Raw genomic sequence first — 18,013 nt, 5'->3', positions numbered from 1 at the left:
CTTTCATAGACCCATCCGCTGACACGTCCACTCCCAAATATCTGAATACATTCACCTCCTCCATACTCTCTCCCTCCAATCTGATATCCAATCTTTCATCACCTAATCTTTTTGTTATCCTCATAACCTTACTCTTTCCTGTATTCACTTTTAATTTTCTTCTTTTGCACACCCTACCAAATTCATCCACCAACCTCTGCAACTTCTCTTCAGAATCTCCCAAGAGCACAGTGTCATCAGCAAAGAGCAACTGTGACAACTCCCACTTTATGTGTGATTCTTTATCTTTTAACTCCACGCCTCTTGCCAAGACCCTCGCATTTACTTCTCTTACAACCCCATCTATAAATATATTAAACAACCACGGTGACATCACACATCCTTGTCTAAGGCCTACTTTTACTGGGAAATAATTTCCCTCTTTCCTACATACTCTAACTTGAGCCTCACTATCCTCGTAAAAACTCTTCACTGCTTTCAGTAACCTACCTCCTACACCATTCACCTGCAACATCTGCCACATTGCCCCCCTATCCACCCTGTCATACGCCTTTTCCAAATCCATAAATGCCACAAAGACCTCTTTAGCCTTATCTAAATACTGTTCACTTATATGTTTCACTGTAAACACCTGGTCCACACACTCCCTACCTTTCCTAAAGCCTCCTTGTTCATCTGCTATCCTATTCTCCGTCTTACTCTTAATTCTTTCAATAATAACTCTACCATACACTTTACCAGGTATACTCAACAGACTTATCCCCCTATAATTTTTGCACTCTCTTTTGTCCCCTTTGCCTTTATACAAAGGAACTATGCATGCTCTCTGGTAGAAATTACAGTAAACAATTTACAATATGAAGTACAATTGAGTATTTGAACAATGAAATTTGAACATTTCGATATTGAAGCATTATAGTTGTACAAATTTGTCTCATTACAGTGTATAACAAATAAGATGATCAATTTACTATATGTTGTCTTGAAGTTTTAAGATTTAAGTAATTGGGATAATTATTGGTAATGTTAAATATTGAGTGTTGATTATTTAGTCCTGGGCGAGTAAGTGGTTTTTTAGAAGTCTTAAATTGATTTTCAGGCCTGGTTACTTTAGTATGTTCTGGTAATGAATTCCATATTTTGGGGCCCTTTATGTGCATAGATTTTTTACACAGTGTGATATGGACACGGGGTATATCAAAAAGAGATCTGTGTCTTGTGTTGTGGTCGTGTGTCCTGTTAAGGTTGGTGAGAAGTTTGAGTAGAGGGCTTATGTTCGCTTGTATTGTTCTGTGTATGTAGTAGGCACATGAATAAGTGTGGATGTTCTTTATGGTGTTGGGAGTGAGAGTTTGTTATCATTCTGATTGCAGCCTTTTGGTGGGGTATTAGAGGCATCTGCATGGTCAGTGTGCACAGTATAAAAAAATTGGGGAGCCAGTGGTGCATTGTGGGAGTCCCATTTCAGTAGGCCTTGTTTACCATGCTTTGTGGTAAGAAATACCTCACTCCCCGGCAAATTGGGACTCTTCTCTTCCCAAGTGATAGTTCTAACACAGATGGAAGTGTCAGTGAAGATGAATTTTATGGTTCTGAGGAGTTTGTGACTGAAAGCAATGCCCAGGATAGCAGAAATATTAGTGCTGAAAACCCAGGCGACCATCAACCTGGGATAACCTGAAAAAATCAAACAAAGTGACTTATTTCCATGTGGGTGGTGGGGAAGACAGCATGGTTGGTGGGGAAGACAGCATGGTTGGTGGGGAAGACAGCATGGTTGGTGGGGAAGACAGCATGGTTGGTGGGGGAGACAGTATGGTTGGTGGGGAAGACAGCATGGTTGGTGAGGAAGACAGTATGGTTGGTGGGGAAGGCAGCATGGTTGGTGAGGAAGACAGTATGGTTGGTGGGGAAGACAGTATGGTTGGTGGGGAAGACAGTATGGTTGGTGAGGAAGACAGTATGGTTGGTGGGGAAGGCAGCATGGTTGGTGAGGAAGACAGTATGGTTGGTGGGGAAGAGAGTATGGTTGGTGGGGAAGACAGCACAGTTGGTGGGGAAGACAGTATGGTTGGTGGGGAAGACAGTATGGTTGGTGGGGAAGACAGCATGGTTGGTGAGGAAGACAGCATGGTTGGTGGGGAAGACAGCATGGTTGGTGGGGAAGACAGCATGGTTGGTGGGGAAGACAGCATGGTTGGTGGGGAAGACAGCACGGTTGGTGTGGAAGACAGCATGGTTGGTGGGGAAGATGGTATGGTTGGTGGGGAAGACAGCACAGTTGGTGGGGAAGACAGTATGGTTGGTGGGGAAGACAGTATGGTTGGTGGGGAAGACAGCATGGCTGGTGTGGTAGACAGCACAATTGGTGGGGAAGATGGTATGGTTGGTGGGGAAGACAGCACAGTTGGTGTGGAAGCCAGCACAGTTGGTGGGGAAGATGGTATGGTTGGTGGGGAAGACAGCACAGTTGGTGGGGAAGACAGCATGGTTGGTGGGGAAGATGGTATGGTTGGTGGGGAAGACAGCATGGTTGGTGGAGAAAATGGTATGGTTGGTGAAGAAGACAGCATGGATGGTGTGGAAGACAGCACTGTTGGTGTGGAAGACTGCATGGTTGGTGGGGAAGACAGTATGGTTGGTGGGGAAGACAGCACAGTTGGTGGGGAAGATGGTTAATGGGTATGGTTGGTGGGGAAGACAGTATGGTTGGTGGGGAAGGCAGCATGGCTGGTGTGGTAGACAGCACAATTGGTGGGGAAGACAGTATGGTTGGTGGGGAAGACAGTACAGTTGGCGGGGAAGGCAGCATGGTTGGTGAGGAAGACAGTATGGTTGGTGGGGAAGGCAGCATGGTTGGTGGGGAAGACAGTATGGTTGGTGAGGAAGACAGTATGGTTGGTGGGGGAGACAGTATGGTTGGTGGGGAAGACAGTATGGTTGGTGGGGAAGACAGTATGGTTGGTGGGGAAGACAGCATGGTTGGTGAGGAAGACAGTATGGTTGGTGGGGGAGACAGTATGGTTGGTGGGGAAGACAGCATGGTTGGTGAGGAAGACAGTATGGTTGGTGGGGGAGACAGTATGGTTGGTGGGGAAGACAGCATGGTTGGTGAGGAAGACAGTATGGTTGGTGAGGAAGACAGCATGGTTGGTGGGGAAGGCGGCATGGTTGGTGGGGAAGACAGTATGGTTTTTGGTTGGTGGGATGATTGGTGGAGACAGTATGGTTGGTGGGGAAGGCAGCATGGTTGGTGAGGAAGACAGTATGGTTGGTGGGGAAGACAGTATGGTTGGTGAGGAAGACAGTATGGTTGGTGGGGAAGACAGCATGGTTGGTGGGGAAGATGGTATGGTTGGTGGGGAAGACAGCATGGTTGGTGGGGAAGACAGCACAGTTGGTGGGGAAGACAGCATGGTTGGTGGAGAAAATGGTATGGTTGGTGGGGAAGACAGCATGGTTGGTGGGGAAGACAGCACAGTTGGTGGGGAAGACAGCATGGTTGATGGAGAAGATGGTATGGTTGGTGGGGAAGACAGCATGGTTGGTGTTGAAGACAGCATGGTTGGTGGGGAAGACAGCATGGTTGGTGAGGAAGACAGCACGGTTGGTGTGGAAGACAGCATGGTTGGTGGGGAAGACGGTATGGTTGGTGGGGAAGACAGCACAGTTGGTGGGGAAGACAGCATGGTTGGTGGGGAAGGCAGTATGGTTGGTGGGGAAGAGAGCATGGTTGGTGGGGAAGACAGCATGGTTGGTGTTGAAGACAACATGGTTGGTTGGTGTTGAAGACAGCATGGGTGGTGGGGAAGCCGGTGTGGGTAACAGGTAATTGGTGGTGGTGGTGGTTGTGTAATGCGTCATGTGACACCAGGTACGCCGCTCTCAGCACATCCACAACAAAGGCCGCCTTCAACCACCAACACACAACTACGCCACTCTCAGCACATCCACGACAGAGGCCGCCTTCAACCACCCACACACAACTACGCCACTCTCAGCACATCTACAACAAAGGCCGCCTTCAACCACCCACACACAACTACGCCGCTCTCAGCACATCCACAACAAAGGCTGCCTTCAACCACCCACACACAACTATGCCGCTCTCAGCACATCCACAACAAAGGCCGCCTTCAATCACCCACACACAACTACGCCGCTCTCAGCACATCCACAACAAAGGCCGCCTTCAATCACCCACACACAACTACGCCGCTCTCAGCACATCCACAACAAAGGCCGCCTTCAACCACCCACACACAACTACGCCGCTCTCAGCACATCCACAACAAAGGCCGCCTTCAACCACCCACACACAACTACGCTGCTCTCAGCACATCCACAACAAAGGCCGCCTTCAACCACCCACACAAAACTACACCGCTCTCAGCACATCCACAACAAAGGCCGCCTTCAACCACCCACACACAACTACGCTGCTCTCAGCACATCCACAACAAAGGCCGCCTTCAACCACCCACACACAACTACGCCGCTCTCAGCACATCCACAACAAAGGCCGCCTTCAACCACCCACACACAACTACGCCGCTCTCAGCACATCCACAACAAAGGCCGCCTTCAACCACCCACACACAACTATTTTTTTTTTTTTCAACAAGTCGGCCGTCTCCCACCGAGGCAGGGTGACCCAAAAAAGAAAGAAAATCCCCAAAAAGAAAATACTTTCATCATCATTCAACACTTTCACCACACTCACACATTATCACTGTTTTTGCAGAGGTGCTCAGAATACAACAGTTTAGAAGCATATACGTATAAAGATACACAACATATCCCTCCAAACTGCCAATATCCCAAACCCCTCCTTTAAAGTGCAGGCATTGTACTTCCCATTTCCAGGACTCAAGTCCGACTATATGAAAATAACCGGTTTCCCTGAATCCCTTCACTAAATATTACCCTGCTCACACTCCAACAGATCGTCAGGTCCCAAGTACCATTCGTCTCCATTCACTCCTATCTAACACGCTCATGCACGCTTGCTGGAAGTCCAAGCCCCTCGCCCACAAAACCTCCTTTACCCCCTCTTTCCAACCCTTTCGAGGACGACCCCTACCCCTCCTTCCTTCCCCTATAGATTTATATGCTTTCCATGTCATTCTACTTTGATCCATTCTCTCTAAATGACCAAACCACCTCAACAACCCCTCTTCTGCCCTCTGACTAATACTTTTATTAACTCCACACCTTCTCCTAATTTCCACACTCCGAATTTTCTGCATAATATTTACACCACACATTGCCCTTAGACAGGACATCTCCACTGCCTCCAACCGTCTCCTCGCTGCTGCATTTACCACCCAAGCTTCACATCCATATAAGAGTGTTGGTACTACTATACTTTCATACATTCCCTTCTTTGCCTCCATAGATAACGTTTTTTGACTCCACATATACCTCAACGCACCACTCACCTTTTTTCCCTCATCAATTCTATGATTAACCTCATCCTTCATAAATCCATCCGCCGACACGTCAACTCCCAAGTATCTGAAAACATTCACTTCTTCCATACTCCTCCTCCCCAATTTGATATCCAATTTTTCTTTATCTAAATCATTTGATACCCTCATCACCTTACTCTTTTCTATGTTCACTTTCAACTTTCTACCTTTACACACATTCCCAAACTCATCCACTAACCTTTGCAATTTTTCTTTAGAATCTCCCATAAGCACAGTATCATCAGCAAAAAGTAACTGTGTCAATTCCCATTTTGAATTTGATTCCCCATAATTTAATCCCACCCCTCTCCCGAACACCCTAGCATTTACTTCTTTTACAACCCCATCTATAAATATATTAAACAACCATGGTGACATTACACATCCCTGTCTAAGACCTACTTTTACCGGGAAGTAGTCTCCCTCTCTTCTACACACCCTAACCTGAGCCTCACTATCCTCATAAAAACTCTTTACAGCATTTAGTAACTTACCACCTATTCCATATACTTGCAACATCTGCCACATTGCTCCTCTATCCACTCTATCATATGCCTTTTCTAAATCCATAAATGCAATAAAAACTTCCCTACCTTTATCTAAATACTGTTCACATATATGCTTCAATGTAAACACTTGATCTACACATCCCCTACCCACTCTGAAACCTCCTTGCTCATCCGCAATCCTACATTCTGTCTTACCTCTAATTCTTTCAATTATAACCCTACCGTACACTTTTCCTGGTATACTCAGTAAACTTATTTTTTTTTTTTTATTATCACACTGGCCGATTCCCACCAAGGCAGGGTGGCCCGAAAAAGAAAAACTTTCACCATCATTCACTCCATCACTGTCTTGCCAGAAGGGTGCTTTACACTACAGTTTTTAAACTGCAACATTAACACCCCTCCTTCAGAGTGCAGGCACTGTACTTCCCATCTCCAGGACTCAAGTCCGGCCTGCCGGTTTCCCTGAATCCCTTCATAAATGTTACTTTGCTCACACTCCAACAGCACGTCAAGTATTAAAAACCATTTGTCTCCATTCACTCCTATCAAACACGCTCACGCATGCCTGCTGGAAGTCCAAGCCCCTCGCACACAAAACCTCCTTTACCCCCTCCCTCCAACCCTTCCTAGGCCGACCCCTACCCCGCCTTCCTTCCACTACAGACTGATACACTCTTGAAGTCATTCTGTTTCGCTCCATTCTCTCTACATGTCCGAACCACCTCAACAACCCTTCCTCAGCCCTCTGGACAACAGTTTTGGTAATCCCGCACCTCCTCCTAACTTCCAAACTACGAATTCTCTGCATTATATTCACACCACACATTGCCCTCAGACATGACATCTCCACTGCCTCCAGCCTTCTCCTCGCTGCAACATTCATCACCCACGCTTCACACCCATATAAGAGCGTTGGTAAAACTATACTCTCATACATTCCCCTCTTTGCCTCCAAGGACAAAGTTCTTTGTCTCCACAGACTCCTAAGTGCACCACTCACTCTTTTTCCCTCATCAATTCTATGATTCACCTCATCTTTCATAGACCCATCCGCTGACACGTCCACTCCCAAATATCTGAATACGTTCACCTCCTCCATACTCTCTCCCTCCAATCTGATATTCAATCTTTCATCACCTAATCTTTTTGTTATCCTCATAACCTTACTCTTTCCTGTATTCACCTTTAATTTTCTTCTTTTGCACACCCTACCAAATTCATCCACCAATCTCTGCAACTTCTCTTCAGAATCTCCCAAGAGCACAGTGTCATCAGCAAAGAGCAGCTGTGACAACTCCCACTTTGTGTGTGATTCTTTATCTTTTAACTCCACGCCTCTTGCCAAGACCCTCGCATTTACTTCTCTTACAACCCCATCTATAAATATATTAAACAACCACGGTGACATCACACATCCTTGTCTAAGGCCTACTTTTACTGGGAAAAAATTTCCCTCTTTCCTACATACTCTAACTTGAGCCTCACTATCCTCGTAAAAACTCTTCACTGCTTTCAGTAACCTACCTCCTACACCATACACTTGCAACATCTGCCACATTGCCCCCCTATCCACCCTGTCATACGCCTTTTCCAAATCCATAAATGCCACAAAGACCTCTTTAGCCTTATCTAAATACTGTTCACTTATATGTTTCACTGTAAACACCTGGTCCACACACCCCCTACCTTTCCTAAAGCCTCCTTGTTCATCTGCTATCCTATTCTCCGTCTTACTCTTAATTCTTTCAATTATAACTCTACCATACACTTTACCAGGTACACTCAACAGACTTATCCCCCTATAATTTTTGCACTCTCTTTTATCCCCTTTGCCTTTATACAAAGGAACTATGCATGCTCTCTGCCAATCCCTAGGTACCTTACCCTCTTCCATACATTTATTAAATAATTGCACCAACCACTCCAAAACTATATCCCCACCTGCTTTTAACATTTCTATCTTTATCCCATCAATCCCGGCTGCCTTACCCCCTTTCATTTTACCTACTGCCTCACGAACTTCCCCCACACTCACAACTGGCTCTTCCTCACTCCTACAAGATGTTATTCCTCCTTGCCCTATACACGAAATCACAGCTTCCCTATCTTCATCAACATTTAACAATTCCTCAAAATATTCCCTCCATCTTCCCAATACCTCTAACTCTCCATTTAATAACTCTCCTCTCCTATTTTTAACTGACAAATCCATTTGTTCTCTAGGCTTTCTTAACTTGTTAATCTCACTCCAAAACTTTTTCTTATTTTCAACAAAATTTGTTGATAACATCTCACCCACTCTCTCATTTGCTCTCTTTTTACATTGCTTCACCACTCTCTTAACCTCTCTCTTTTTCTCCATATACTCTTCCCTCCTTGCATCACTTCTACTTTGTAAAAACTTCTCATATGCTAACTTTTTCTCCCTTACTACTCTCTTTACATCATCATTCCACCAATCGCTCCTCTTCCCTCCTGCACCCACTTTCCTGTAACCACAAACTTCTGCTGAACACTCTAACACTACATTTTTAAACCTACCCCATACCTCTTCGACCCCATTGCCTATGCTCTCATTAGCCCATCTATCCTCCAATAGCTGTTTATATCTTACCCTAACTGCCTCCTCTTTTAGTTTATAAACCTTCACCTCTCTCTTCCCTGATGCTTCTATTCTCCTTGTATCCCATCTACCTTTTACTCTCAGTGTAGCTACAACTAGAAAGTGATCTGATATATCTGTGGCCCCTCTATAAACATGTACATCCTGAAGTCTACTCAACAGTCTTTTATCTACCAATACATAATCCAACAAACTACTGTCATTTCGCCCTACATCATATCGTGTATACTTATTTATCCTCTTTTTCTTAAAATATGTATTACCTATAACTAAACCCCTTTCTATACAAAGTTCAATCAAAGGGCTCCCATTATCATTTACACCTGGCACCCCAAACTTACCTACCACACCCTCTCTAAAAGTTTCTCCTACTTTAGCATTCAGGTCCCCTACCACAATTACTCTCTCACTTGGTTCAAAGGCTCCTATACATTCACTTAACATCTCCCAAAATCTCTCTCTCTCCTCTGCATTCCTCTCTTCTCCAGGTGCATACACGCTTATTATGACCCACTTCTCGCATCCAACCTTTACTTTAATCCACATAATTCTTGAATTTACACATTCATATTCTCTTTTCTCCTTCCATAACTGATCATTTAACATTACTGCTACCCCTTCCTTTGCTCTAACTCTCTCAGATACTCCAGATTTAATCCCATTTATTTCCCCCCACTGAAACTCTCCTACCCCCTTCAGCTTTGTTTCGCTTAGGGCCAGGACATCCAACTTCTTTTCATTCATAACATCAGCAATCATCTGTTTCTTGTCATCCGCACTACATCCACGCACATTTAAGCAACCCAGTTTTATAAAGTTTTTCTTCTTCTCTTTTTTAGTAAATGTATACAGGAGAAGGGGTTACTAGCCCATTGCTCCCGGCATTTTAGTCGCCTCATACGACACGCATGGCTTACGGAGGAAAGATTCTTTTCCACTTCCCCATGGACAATAGAAGAAATAAAAAAGAACAAGAGCTATTTAGAAAAAGGAGAAAAACCTAGATGTATGTATATATATATATGCATGTGCGTGTCTGTGAAGTGTGACCAAAGTGTAAGTAGGAGTAGCAAGATATCCCTGTTATCTTAGCGTGTTTATGAGACAGAAAAAGAAACCAGCAATCCTACCATCATGCAAAACAGTTACAGGTTTTTGTTTCACAGTCATCTGGCAGGACGGTAGTACTTCCCTGGGTGGTTGCTGTCTACCAACCTACTACCTACAAGCTCAGTAAACTTACCTCTATAATTTTTACAATCTCTTATTCCTCTATAATTTTTACAATCTCTTTTGTCCCCTTTCCCTTTATATAAAGGGACTATACATGCTCTCCGCCAATCCCTAGGTACCTTCCCCTCTCTCATACATTTATTAAACTAAAGTACCAACCACTCCAACACTATATCCCCCCCTGCTTTTAACATTTCTGTCATGATCCCATCAGTTCCAGCTGCTTTACCCCCTTTCATTCTACGTAATGCCTCACGTACCTCCCCCACACTTACATTCTGCTCTTCTTCACTCCTAAAAGATGGTATACCTCCCTGGCCAGTGCATGAAATTACCGCCTCCCTTTCTTCCTCAACATTTAAAAGTTCCTCAAAATATTCTCGCCATCTACCTAATACCTCCCTCTCCCCATCTACTAACTCCCCTACTCTGTTTTTAACTGACAAATCCATACTTTCCCTAGGCTTTCTTAACTTGTTTAACTCACTCCAAAATTTTTTCTTATTTTCATTAAAATTTCTTGACAGTGCCTCTCCCACTCTATCATCTGCTCTCCTTTTGCACTCTCTCACCACTCTCTTCACCTTTCTTTTACTCTCCATATACTCTGCTCTTCTTATAACACTTCTGCTTTGTAAAAACCTCTCATAAGCTACCTTTTTCTCTTTTATCACACCCTTTACTTCATCATTCCACCAATCACTCCTCTTTCCTCCTGCCCCCACCCTCCTATAACCACAAACTTCTGCCCCACATTCTAATACTGCATTTTTAAAACTATTCCAACCCTCTTCAACCCCCCCACTACTCATCTTTGCACTAGCCCACCTTTCTGCCAATAGTCGCTTATATCTCACCCGAACTTCCTCCTCCCTTAGTTTATACACTTTCACCTCCCTCTTACTTGTTGTTGCCACCTTCCTCTTTTCCCATCTACCTCTTACTCTAACTGTAGCTACAACTAAATAATGATCCGATATATCAGTTGCCCCTCTATAAACATGTACATCCTGGAGCCTACCCATCAACCTTTTATCCACCAATACATAATCTAACAAACTACTTTCATTACGTGCTACATCATACCTTGTATATTTATTTATCCTCTTTTTCATAAAATATGTATTACTTATTACCAAATTTCTTTCTACACATAGCTCAATTAAAGGCTCCCCATTTACATTTACCCCTGGCACCCCAAATTTACCTACTACTCCCTCCATAACATTTTTACCCACTTTAGCATTGAAATCCCCAACCACCATTACTCTCACACTTGATTCAAAACTCCCCACGCATTCACTCAACATTTCCCAAAATCTCTCTCTCTCCTCTACACTTCTCTCTTCTCCAGGTGCATACACGCTTACTATAACCCACTTTTCACATCCAATCTTTATTTTACTCCACATAATCCTTGAATTAATACATTTATAGTCCCTCTTTTCCTGCCATAGCTTATCCTTCAACATTATTGCTACTCCTTCTTTAGCTCTAACTCTATTTGAAACCCCTGACCTAATCCCATTTATTCCTCTCCATTGAAACTCTCCCACCCCCTTCAGCTTTGTTTCACTTAAAGCCAGGACATCCAGCTTCTTCTCATTCATAACATCCACAATCATCTCTTTCTTATCATTTGCACAACATCCACGCACATTCAGACTTCCCACTTTGACAATTTTCTTCTTCTTATTCTTTTTAGTAATCTTTACAGGAAAAGGGGTTACTAGCCCATTGTTCCCGGCATTTTAGTTGACTTTTACAACACGCATGGCTTACGGAGGAAAGATTCTTATTCCACTTCCCCATGGATATAAAAGGAAAAGTAATAAGACCAAGAACTATTAAGATAAAATCAAAGAAAACTCAGATGAGTGTGTATAAATAAACGTGTACATGTATGTGTAGTGTGACCTAAGTGTAAGTAGAAGTAGCAAGACATACCTGTAATCTTGCATATTTATGAGACAGACAAAAGACACCAGCAATCCTACCATCATGTAAAACAATTACAGGCTTTCGTTTTACACTCACTTGCCCTTTGACTGTTTCAGGCCCCTCTCTGAAACTGTCATTCTATGTCGCCAAATATTCAAAAAAAAAAAAAATTATTTTTTCTTATGAAAATGTTAAGATTATTTTTCTGAGTGTTTTAGTCCAAAAAAAAAATTTTTGCCATCGGTACTTACCGAGATATAGAGCCGTGAAGTTTGCAGAAAATGAGCCGCGTATGGCAACAGCGGCGACTGCCGCTCACCCGGTAAACTTTAGTTTACTTGTAATTGAAGGTTTTTTGTTTTTTTCACTATTTTATTTTTTCACATAACTTATGTGGCCTATGAGACCAAAGTAAGGTGCAATGTATATATATACACTCGTTGTATACAACACAATAAGCACACAAACATAATTATCAATATATTGTTTACAAAACTTGTTTACAAAAACAAACAAACAATCATCATCATCATCATCATCATCATCATCATCATCATCATCATCATCATCATCATCATCATCATCATCATCATCATCATCATCATCATCATCCTCATCATCCTCATCATCCTCTTCCTCCTCCTCCTCATCCTCCTCATCCTCCTCCTCCTCTCCTCCTCCTCTTCCTCCTCCTCCTCGTCCTCCTCCTCCTCCTCCTCCTCCTCCTCCTCCTCCTCCTCCTCCTTCTCCTCCTCCTCCTCTCCTCCTCTCCTCCTCCTCCTCCTCCTCCTCCTCCTCCCTCCTCCTCATCCTCCTCCTCCTCCTCCTCCTCCTCCTCCTCCTCCTCCTCCTCCTCCTCCTCCCCCTCTCCCCCCTCTCCTTCTCCTTCTCCTTCTCCTTCTCCTCCTCCTCCTCCTCCTCCTCCTCCTCCTCCTCCTCCTTCTCCACCTCCTCCTCCTCCTCCTCCTCTTGTGTGCGAGTGTGTGGCTTATAATTGTTTTGAGTCAGAAGTCGGCAGCTGTCAAAGTGACATATTGTCTCATTAGTCACTACCCCTACCGCCTGTCAAAACAATGGGGTCGGATGCTGCTTCCCCTCCTCCATTCTATCTAATTATCTTTCTCCCTCATTCTATATCTTTCAATCTGTCTCTCTTTCTATCTGTCTGCCTATCTCTGTCTCACAGGTACACATAAATACAAGTATACATAGTGTAAATTACCTAGGATAACCCAAGAAATCCAGACAAAGTGCTATACTCTGCTTGAAGATGTGAGTAAACGTGATGACACAGTCTTGTGGCTCTCTCTGAGACAGAGAGCTAGATGGACAGACAGGGAGCTTGACAGACAGACAAATAGACAGACAGAAATGTTTGTGTACCAGCAAAAACAAAGGGAGGGCGATGGTCATGTAATATTACCCTCCTTTACGCTCATCAAAGTCAGCTCTTATCAGATGTTATCTCCCCTTATCTTGTCACTGTCATGGGGTGGACTTTTTTTTTTCTTGCTTCAAGGGAACAATATTATTACATCTTCTTCTTCCTCCTCCTCCTCCTCCTCTTCTCCTCCTCCTCCTCCTCCTCCTCCTCCTCCTCTTCCTTCCCTCCTCCTCCTCCTCCTCCTCCTCCTCCTCCTCTTCCTCCCCTCCTCCCCCTCCTCCTCCTCCATTGCTTTTGGTCTCAAACTCCTCCAAATCATGAAATTGATCTTCACTGACACTTCCATCTGTGTTAGAGCATCACTTGGGAAGAGAAGAGTCCCAGATTTGCTGGGGAATCACATATTTCTTACCGCTAGACATGCTGAAAAATGACAACTGAAATGGCATTCCCACAATGCACCACTGGCTCCCCGATTTTTTTTATATGGTGCACACTGACCATGGAGACCCATTCTCTCACATGTGGGCCTACCAGCTTTCTCCTGCTTGATTTGAAGCTGCTAGAATTTATGCGTATAAATACGTCAGAAACATTGGCTCGTAAGACGTATTTATACGTCGGAAACAGTCAAAGGGTTAATGAAGACTTTAGGTAGCAATGCCTTCTCTGGGGTTACTTCCCTTCTCTGTCTTTTAATGCCACTAGAACCAGCTTGAGAGTCACTGGACCCCTGTCTCACAAAATAACTGTCCAGAGTGCTCTGTTTCTGGCATCTCTTTAAGATTTCCCTGAAGTGGGACAGGGTTTTGTCACTAAACATGTTGCAGATATGGCTTGTTTCAGCTTTGTCAGGGTGGTGTTTCTCTACTAAAGCTTGCACCCTGGTCCACATTGCACACACCTCTTTAATCTCTGAAGAAGGCACTTCCTTCACTCCCTCTTCCTCCTCCTCTGAAGCAAGTTCCTCAGCTGCAGTCTGTTGCTGTTCAAGTTGAAGCTCTTGCAGCTCTTCAGTGGTAAGCTCTTCCCTGTGGTCCTCTACCAACTCTTCCACATCCTCACCACTCACCTCCAACCCCAGGGACTTCCCCAAAGACACAATAGAGTCCACAGGGTCGGCAGGGTCAGGGTCATGGTGAGTCTCAAACCCTTCAAAATCCCTCTCTTGGACACAATCTGGCCACAGTTTTCTCCAAGCAAAGTTCATAGTCCTGAAAGTCACTCCCTCCCAAGCCTTACCTATAAGGCTTTTGCAATGGAGGATAGTGAAGTGATTCCTCCAGAACTCTCTTAGGGTCAACTGAGTGTTCGAGGTCACTTCAAAGCACTTTTGAAACGCTGCTTTTGTGTAGAGTTTTTTGAAATTAGAAATGACATAGTCCTGGAATTTGTGAACATACTGTTCAGCTGCATATTTGTCAGAACTTGCAGCCTCACCATGCCTTACAACACTGTGTATGCCACTATGCTTCTTAAATCTATCAAACCATCCTTTGCTGGCCCTAAATTCACAAACTGCAGCACTTGTTCCAGGCATTTTCTTTGCAAGATCCTCATGCAACTGCTTTGCCTTCTCACAAATAGTAGACTCCACAACACTGTCTCCCACTAATTCTTTTTCCTTAATCCACAATAATAATAACTTTTCCATCTCTTCCATTATTGGTGGCCTTTGTTTAGTTAGACAAGTTACTCCTTTTGCAACATTAGCATCTTTGATTTGTTCTTTCTTTGCCAGGATGGATGTAATTGTTGATTTATTCTTGCTGTACATCCTGGCAAGTTCCACCACCTTCATACCAGTCTAAAACTTTTCTATCACTTCACGCTTAAATTCCATGGTGTTTCTCACTTTCTTTACCACAGGAACTTTACTAGGAACTTTCTTTGGAGCCATGGTTACTTATTTCACAGTTGCACTGCAAGAAAAACCACTAAAAACAATGGTAAACAAGTGAAATGTTTGGATGTATGAGCAGAAGCCTCCTCAGCCACTGAGAGACAAAGCCAAACTGAAGCGCAAGCTGCCCCAGCCAGTGGATAGACGCGTCCAAAACCGCCGATAACTGAGTTGGCTGATAACCAAACCGGCCGATAACCGGGGGTCCACTGTACGTCTTACAAGGTGCCGTGCTTGACGTATATATACTCATAAATTCTAGCGGCTTCAAATCAAGCAGGAGAAAGCTGGTAGGCCCACATGTGAGAGAATGGGTCTGTGTGGTCAGTGTGCACCATATAAAAAAAAATCCTGGAGCACGCGGTGCATAATGAGAAAATAAAAACCCCGACTTTTTTTTTAATTAAAATGCCGAATTTGTGGTCTATTTTCATATAGTATTTATGGTCGTATTCTCGTTTTTTTGGTCTCATTTGATAGAATGGAAAACATATTATAGAAATAGAGGTGATTTGGATTGGTTTTACTATAAAAACAACCTGGAAATGGAGCTCAAAGTAGGGGAAATCTTTGATTTTTGCCGATGTTCAAAAGTAAACAAATGATGTCATTGTCCAATAAATGTCCAACTAGCCATTCTAATATGCAGTTATGAATGGGCTGACATTATTTATACAATTATTACAGTATTGCAGTAGTCTGCATAACAGTAAATCTTCTATTTTTTGTTTGAATAAAAATTCAAAATAGAAAGCAAGAGTAATATCAGAGGGGCCTGGAGACATGACTGATGAACAAAGAAAATGTTATTTTAGAGCCAGGAATGTCTGCATTTTTCATTCTGGACCTTATTTTGAAATTGTCATATTTTTTAATTTTCGTGAAATTGGCCAAATTGCAAATTTCTGACCACATTTTTGGGTAGTTGAAATTGGTAAATGGGCAGTTTCTTGTACTCAGTTTATAGAAAAAATGGTGTTCTAAAGAAATAGCTATGAGTTTGGTCGACTGGAACAATGGAATTAACCGAAAATAGGGCTCAAAGTTGGCGAGATCGCTGATTTGTAAATATCGCCGAGGTTGCTAACTTCGCGAGAGCATAATTCCGTCAGTTTTCCATCAAATTTCGTTTTTTGGTGTCATTACAATCAGGAAAAGATTTTCTATCATTTCATAAGAAAAAATAATTTTTTTTGAAATTTTGCAACACCAGGAGACACCTCAGGATTGGGGGTTGTGACAGTCAAAAGGTTAAACAGTATACGTCAGTCCTCGCCAAACTAAGAAGAAAGTCTAAGCAACTGTACTGTTCTAATAGATTCACTGAAACAAGAGGAGATATAAAAAAGACCTGTAAGACACTTCTCAGATCCTAGGCACCACAAACTGAACAAAGCTTAGAGATATTGTCCCAACTAAACCATATGAACCACAGCTCCAGCCTATTTATACAGGTAATGGAATAAATGTCTTCTCAACCATATGATCAAATCTCACCAGTAAAATTCCAGGTACCAATACCTGAACTAATGATTATCTACATGGAAACTTCCCAACATCCCTCTATCTTGCTCCAACCCAGCCTGCTGAAGTCACCATGATTATTAATTCACTAAAAAATAAATCGGGAAATCTAGCTCATGTCCCACCACTATTATACAAACGAGCAGCTCATGTCCTCTCACCCACCATTACACTACTTTTTAACAAATCACTAGAAACCAACACTCTCCCTACATTACTCAAGTTAGCAAGATTTACTCCATTACACAAAGGTAGTGACCCAGCAGATGTAAACAACTATAGACCAATATCTAACTTACCTTTATCCAAAATCTTTGAGAAGTTTATACATAACAGATTATACTCCTTCATAACATCACAAAGCATTCTCAACCCCGGCCAGTTTGGCTTCAGGAGAAATAAAAGCACAAATGACACAATTACAAAAATGCTAGACCTACTATATGCAGCACTTGATAAAAATGAATATCCACTTGGACTCTTTATCGACCTTAAGAAAGCCTTTGATACAGTAGACCACAGCATCTTGCTTCAGACTTGATCATTATGGTATAAGAGGCTGCACACTTGCATATATCAAGTCTTACCTTACTAATAGAGAACAACATGTCTCTACTAATAGCACAACCTCTGTAGCAAGACCTCTGGATACTGGCATACTGCAGGGAAGCGTTCTTGGTTCCCTACTTTTCCTGTTATACATCAACGACCTCCCAAATGTATCGCAACAACTCAGACCTATTCTCTTTGCTGACAACACAGCTTTTCTCATCTCCCACCCTAATCTTGCCTCACTGAACACTATTGTTAATGAACAACTCATAAAAATATTGATCTGGATGACTGCTAATAAACTCTCACTTAATATTGACAAAACATTCTACATTATGTTTGGGAGCAGAGCAAATGATGTTCAGCTAAACATTATGCTTAACAATACTCATATTGTTAAACATAATGAGGAGAAAATTTCTAGGTCTGCACCTTGACAGCAACTTGAAATTTAACACCCATATCCAACACGTAAGAAAAAAAAGTCTCCAAAACAGTTGGCATTCTCTCTAAGATATGTTATTTTGGGCTGAGGGTCTAGTGTGGCCACCCCAGAGGTGCTGGGCTGAGGGTCTGGTGTGGTCACACTGGCCACCCTAGTGTGACCACACTAGGGTGGCTGTGGGTCTGGGGTGGCCACATTGGTCATCCCTGAGATGCTGAGCTGAGGGGTCTGGTGTGGCCATACCAGTCACCCCAGAGGTGCTGGGCTGGGGGTCATCTGGGCTATCCTTAGTATTTGCACTAATTCCTTGATCATTTGTGGCCACATAGGTCTCAAATCCACTTAACTCTGGTGCTATATCACTTTCCTCAAATAGGAGAGTTTTAATAAGATGGGGTGTGAGTGAATCCCAGGGATTTGCCATG

General features: G+C 43.2%; 1 protein-coding gene across 1 annotated transcript in view; it reads left to right on the top strand.

Annotated features, from left to right (window-relative positions):
• The window catches only part of Snx21 (Sorting nexin 21), a 69,075-nt gene that overhangs the window by 20,033 nt on the left and 31,029 nt on the right, over nucleotides 1-18,013 (top strand). The window lies entirely within an intron of this gene.

Source organism: Cherax quadricarinatus, chromosome 67 (genome assembly GCF_038502225.1).
Source record: "Cherax quadricarinatus isolate ZL_2023a chromosome 67, ASM3850222v1, whole genome shotgun sequence".
Classification (NCBI taxonomy): Eukaryota; Metazoa; Arthropoda; class Malacostraca; order Decapoda; family Parastacidae; genus Cherax; species Cherax quadricarinatus.
This window is presented reverse-complemented; position numbering and strand designations above follow the sequence as displayed.